Genomic DNA, 6662 nt, shown 5'->3' on the forward strand with positions numbered 1-6662 from the left:
TTGTATAGCAAATTTCCTCTTGCTCCAGTTTGGAAGGAAAAATCGCCTTACTGAACTCAGGACCCAGAGTGTTTGCTGGCTCATTCGGTGTGCTCGCACGTGGCTGCACGCAGCGGTTCCTCGCCTCTGTGCCAGCCGGAGCTTTACCTGCAGCCCAGGCAGACAAATGTGGTCTGCCCGCGAGGGTGAAAATGCCCCCGGCTTCAGTAAATCACCCCGCAGCAATGGCCATCAATGCTCTTTGTATTGTAACCTCGCTGTGCGCATCGAGCTGCTGAAAATTTAAAAGGATTTGAGGTTCCCTCCCCCTGCTCCTTGTCTGGACGCTGCCCGCTGTGCCCCACGCGGGGCTCCCGCCCCGCAGCACCGGGCTCGCTGCAGCCAGCCGAAATGTCTGCGGCCATGGAGAGCAACCCCTGCCCCTCTGCCAGCCCTCCGGGTCCCGGTGGGTTTATGCTAATTGCCCGAGGAGGCTTTGTCCTTCCAACTCTGTCTGCTTTGCCCTCTTTTAAGGAAGATTCGAGGGAAGCAAAGCATCTCATTGGTATGGGGGGAGCCCCGCCACGCGTCGCATCGATTCATAGATTTTTAAAGCCAGAAGGGACCATTATGTTCCTCTCTCCTGACCTCCCGCATAACACAGCCCATTAAATTCCACCCAGCGAGTCTCGCGGCGAGCTCGGTGACTTGCGGCTGAATTAGAGCACCTCTGCTAGGAAGACGCCCGGCCTTGATTTAAAGGCTCCGAGTGACAGCCGAATCCAGGCCGGGCCTTGAGGAGTTTGTCGCAGGGGTTAATTCCCTTCCCAAGGGGAGGTTGTCTCGCTTCACTTTCACATCATTAAATCTGGTTTTACCTTTGTGATGGATTAAAGACGCCTCTCCTGCTCGCTTGTGTTCTCTGGAGGGGAAAGATGATGGAGAAGGAAAATTTCCCAAGGGCACGTCAGGAAATGGGGGTTCACGTCCCTGTTCCGGCAGCCCGTATGGGGCGGGGACTCGTGCCCGAAGCCCGGTTCCCCCAGGTCAGGTTTGCTGGAGGATTTCTCCTTGCCCTTGGAGAAGGTTGACCAAAGCCTCCTGCGCTTCTCCCCGGACCCCAATACCGCTTCAAGGCTATTTCCCTGTCAAAAACAGAACAGCTCAGAGAAAACACAACAAATCAGAGACTTGTTTTATTACTACGTGTGCTGGGATGAGCCCAGCCCAGGCAGCCTCGCTCCCTGCCCCACGGGGCACCAACGGGCTCTGCCACAAAAGCAAAAGGTCGCCGCTGTCTCTTCCCATCGCATCCCCTGCCCCGGCCGGGCCCACACAAGCTCTGTCTTTTATGTTCCCTTTTTTGACTTTCACCAAAAAGGGGTGTTTGCAATATCTGGTCATGTCGGTACTCGGTGTATGATTTAGATGTCTTTGTCAAAAAATAAATGTATTAAAATTTAGTAGAAAGACGAGCTGTGTCTCGGGGTGCTCCTTTCCCCTCGTCCCAGCGGTGCGGCCGCCTCCGCTTCTCCCTCTGCCTCCTCCTCCCGAAGCACAGCGGCGCTTTCCAGCTCTCGGACAAGCCGAAAGTTTTGGAACAGGGCCCTTTTCCCCTGGATTTTCACTCGTCCCAAACTACCACGAAAGCGAGGAAGAGGAGCTTCGAGACGAGCTTTTTGTCTCAAAAACCATTTTGTAGGTTAAAAAAAAAAACAAACGTGTGTCATGAAAGCCATTCCCTGCTGATCTGGCAGGAAAATGAAAGGGGGAAAAGAAAAGCGGAGAATAATTTTGTTTGCTGCAACGTAGCTGAGGTTGAAGGCAGTTCTGAGGGGGAAGCGAGTTCTGGTTTTGTTTCTTTCCAACTAATTTGACTCATTACTGTCCCTGCAACGCCAGAACAGCCCAAAAAGCGAGAGGCTGTTGGAGCTCTTTAAAACATCGGCTCCTTCCCTGCACAGCCAGGATGCCTGGAAGGCTGTCGGAGCGATTGGAAAAAAACATTATAGATGGTCACACTTAATTTCTTTTCTTTTTTTTTTTTTTTTTTTTTTTTTTTAAGGCATGCTTTATACCGATTCCCGCTATTTTTTTCCAGCAAAGTAGGAAATACTTTTTCATCTTGTTTGCCTAACGGATTGGATGTGAAAAATATTTCTCTGGCAAGTGAACACCCTGAGAGTTGTTTGACTTGTCACGACGTTATATATCGGCCCCCGCGGCCCCCTGCCCCCGAAGCCTCCGCGTTTCCCCTCTCCTGTTGCTGTTTACAGTGGGACACGCCGTAATTTATGGCGAGGCTGTGTGTGACCTTGCATGCGTCTGCTGGAGCGAGCCGGAGCTCCCTTCCCCGCACAAGCCCCGCTTTACATTTACGTGATGAATTTAGTGCTCCCGAAAGGACGCGGAGCCGAGTGGATTGGATGCGGGGAGGGAAGGGGGGAATAATAATAACAACCCACCGCCTGAAGGAGTGACAAACAGTGAGATTTTTGTTCCTCTTTGGTCGGGGTTGCCGGTTGTTTACGGCCTCGTGCACCCCGGAGGAGCGCCGCTAGTGGAGGCCAGACGGCCTCTGGGATGCAGGGCTGGAGGTTTCATCGTCCTCCTGTCCCCTCCGCCAGGACCCCGGGGCACCCACCCTCAATTAAGGGGATTTTTTAAAATTTTATTTTATTCTGTCTAAGTGGAAACAAGCTCGTACTGGAGTCTCGCGATTGGCTCCTGGCTAAATTGCAGCTCCGGGCTCAGTTGGCTGAACTGGGGCTTGTTGTATTTTTTATTGCAATCTGCTCACTTATTTCCCTTTCCAGTGGTGACTGGAAGCAAAACTCCCGTAAATCTGCAGCTGGGCTGGGGGACGGCTTGGTGGGACTGGCACAAGTGTGTGCATGTGTGCCTCCCCACGCCGTTCCCATTTAGCTGGTTGAACGAGAGGAGTATCCCTATCCTTCTGAATGGGGGACATAATAAAATAAAAGACAATCCCCGTCCGAGGAGGACGGGCTGGAAGGAGAGCTCGTCCGTGCCGTGCCGTGACCGCACCACGGGACAGCGACGTGCAGCCCCGAATAAATAATCCTAACAGGAAGGGAAGCTGTCAGGTAGGTTAGGCCCCGAGCCTGATCTACGTTAGGAGCTGGCAGGAACGCCCTGCAGATAAATCATCCGGATGAGAGGTATTTTTAAATACAAGTTGTCCTTGCTGCTTGGCTCACAACCTTTATTTCGTGCTACCGTCGGAGCCGAGCCCCTGCCTCCTCGGGGTGCTGAGGGGGACGAATGTGGGGCCTGCAGCTGGGGGACCCCCATGTGTGACAGCTGGGCCCCGACCCCTGCTTCGGCCGCTGCGCTGTGGGGCCGGGCAGCTTGGGGTGGCCGAGCCAGCTGTCCCAGCCCGGCTACTTCCCCCCTGTGCCAGACACGAGGATTTACGCGTGTTTCGAGCCCGTTTTTATAGCCGGCACCTGTGAGGCCAGCGCTGGGCCAGGATGTCCAAGGGGGCCCAGGCCATGGGGGCCGGGACAGCCAGCTCTTGGCCTGGGGAAACTGAGGCACCAGGGGACGGAGGTGTTTGTGTCCCCGAGGGGCACCCTGCGAGGGGCAGGGGCTGTTTCGGTCCCCGGGGAGGGCAGGCTGGGTCGCTCGTGCACGGATCGCCCCGTCCTCGGGCCCGCAGAGCTGCTGAATCAGGCGCATTGAGCGCGGCACAGCTGGTGCGGGCGGGGGGGGAAGGGGGGCCGCAGTTGCTCCTGACACTTTTGCCTCTGAATGTGATGATAAACTCCCTTTCCCGATTAGCGCTGATCCCTCTGCCTCCAAAACAGTTGGCCCTAATGAACATACGGCCCAACAGCTGTAAGCGGTTATACATATGCATGGATATATATATTTATCCCCCCCCCAGCCCATCCATATATACTGGAGATCACAGCTGTTGCTATTCTTCCTTGCAATGCAGATCAGACGCTCTCTCTCTTTGGAGTCTTACTTGACCTATTTTGCAGGCGCAAGATTTTTTGTGATGATGATTTCCCCAGTTGGTGCTTTTGATTCCGCCTGAAACATCTTGATTGAAGGCAAACAATGGCAGCTCCGGCAGCCGGCAGCGCCCCGCACCCACGCGCCGCCCGGCAGCCGCCACGCGACGGCTGCGGGCCCGAGGGACGGCTCCGGGGACGCTCCCCGGGGCGGCCGGTGCCTCCCTCCCTGTCCCTTCCCCATGCCCACCGACCCTCCATGCTGGCGTCCCCGTCCCCTGCAACCTCTGGGACATCCCCCAAAATCTCGCAAAATAAGGTGATTTCCCTGTGGGGACACTCCTGGGGGGGACGTGGGTGCCCCAGCTGGAGGCTGCGCATCCCCTGCGATGCCCTGAGCAGCCCTTGGGTGATGGGGACCTTCCCGTCCCCTTCCCTGGGGGTTCCCTGCCTCGGCTCGCTGCTCACTGTGGGGTTTGGGGGCCGGCAGGAGCCACCCCCCAGCCCCCCCAGCCAACCCCCTGGAGAAGGGCCCCGAAGCGGCCTCGTCCCGGCACGGAGGAGCGGGCCAGGAGCGCACAAAGCCATTTTTTGTTTGGCTTTTCCGTTTGAAGTGTGTCCTTCATCCCCGTTTCTACAGCAACCGGGAAGTTCATGTCCTGGCCTGGATGGAGGGGACGAAGCAGCCGAGGGGGAGAGGAGAGGGGAGGACGGGGGGAGCCAGAAATAAGTTTTCAGGGACAGAAGGCCGCGCTGTACGGCTCCGTCCTGGGCACCGGGAGGCCGTGGGGTGACTGCAACTGGGGCTGGGCTCCGAGCCTGTCCCTGTCCCTCCATCACCAGATGTGACATGGGCAGCGGGGGCCAAATTTGGGGGTGTAAAACATCATCCATTGGGACCTGCCCCAAAATGGGGCTCCAAGGCCAGCACCAAAAGCAGCACGGGGCCCTCACATGGCTTGAGGAGCAGCCAGGAGCACCACAGGGGCCACCACACAGGGACCCCCCCACAGAGCCCCCTCTGCTTGGCCCCGGCCCCACCACAACCCCTCTGTGGTGTGAGGGGAAAGAGCGACCTCAGAAATTCACTTTCCTTAAAAAAAGCCGACGACGAGCCGACGGTGCCTCATCTTATGCAGCGAGTCTCTTCATTTATTCATTACGAGATAATACCCAAATCTGGCTAATTAATATTCCTGCATGTTTTCCAAGGGCTGATGAGGTATCTTAAACATCTCTCCGAGATGGGCTTTCATATTTATAAGGTTGATGTGCAAACTTAAATTGACGGCAGCTAAATATACTCCTCATGTTTAAGCATGGGGCTGCGTTCCCGGGGAGGGGGGATCCTGGGGCACGCGCCCCGGCTCCAAGAGGGACCCCGGGGGGGCTGTCAGCCCAAAAAGGCTCCCATGGACCGGCGTGTGATGCCGTGGTGTCTTTCTGCAATTCTGGGAGGTTTTCCAGTTTAATGGCAGTGGAGCTGGTGGATATCTGGGGTCTGAGGTCCCCACCCCGGGGGGGTGGTGCAGGTGCCGGAGCAGGGACCGCGGGGTCGCGCTGAAATCCTTCTGCAGGGTTAAAAATAGGACCTGGTGGCAAAGTGGAAGCCTGGTTTGCATTCTCCCTCATTATGCTGATTGCTTATTTACGTGTATGCAAATGGTGGAAAAGGCAGCGGCTCCTCCACCTGGGGACCCTTTGGCTCAGTGGAGCCCCAGCCCTGCCGGGTAAGTCCCTAAAATGCCGAAGGACCAGGACCCCAGCCTTTGGCTGCCCAGGCCTGCCACCCCCTCTCTGGGATCACGCTGGAAATGAAGCATCCACCCCGTGATGTGCCGGTGCAGGGGACGAGCAGCCCAAACACCAGACTGCGGTGGCCGGGGTGCGATGGTTATCGATGGTTATCGGCGCCGCTCGCCCCGCGCCGCCAGATGTGCGTGTCCGGCCCCAGCTGTTCCCCATCAGCCTGCCCCCACCCGCACCGCCGGGCCCCGAGATCCTTTTTCCACCAGGCCCCATGTCCTTCATCAGACACCAATTTGGTCTGGCCCAGCTGCTCATTTTTCTTTCTGCCGTGTGACATGTTTTCACCCGGCTCCTAATCCGTCTCCTTCCATTCACAACTCGAGCTGTTTATTGATGGGCCCCCGCTCGCCCCCTCCTCCTCCTCCCCTGCTCTCCCCCTCGGACCGAGCCATCCATCAACAAAACCCCAAAAAGCTTCGGGCTTCCCCTCCCGACAGCCCTCCAAGTCCTTAGCCCAGCCCAGCGAGGCCATCGTGTCCCTGCCTGCCACCGGTGCGATGCTGTGGGACTGGGTGCTCGTGTCCCCCTCGGGGCCAGGGGACAAGCGCCGGGGCTCCACAAGGGGCACCCTCGTTTGCGGGGTGCTCCCCATGACGAGGCGCAGGGCAAGGTGGGGACACGTCTGGTGGAAATGGGCTCGGTACCACAGGGTACGGGGAGCTGTGCCCTTACCAGGAGAGCCAGGGCTCTCTCGTCTCTCTCAGCCCTGTTCCTCCTCCGTTTTTGGCTTTCTGTGCCTGCCTCCCCGTTCAGCACTGAGCCGTGAGGGGGAAGCAGCATGGAGGGGATCCAAACCAGAGTAAAAAGGAGGATATTTGGCAACCAAAAAAACAAAAACAAAAACAAATGAGCCCAAACCTGAAGAAAATGACAGAAAGATCCCTAATGGCT

The sequence above is a fragment of the Oxyura jamaicensis genome (genome assembly GCF_011077185.1).
Source record: "Oxyura jamaicensis isolate SHBP4307 breed ruddy duck chromosome 6 unlocalized genomic scaffold, BPBGC_Ojam_1.0 oxy6_random_OJ106650, whole genome shotgun sequence".
Lineage (NCBI taxonomy): Eukaryota > Metazoa > Chordata > Aves > Anseriformes > Anatidae > Oxyura > Oxyura jamaicensis.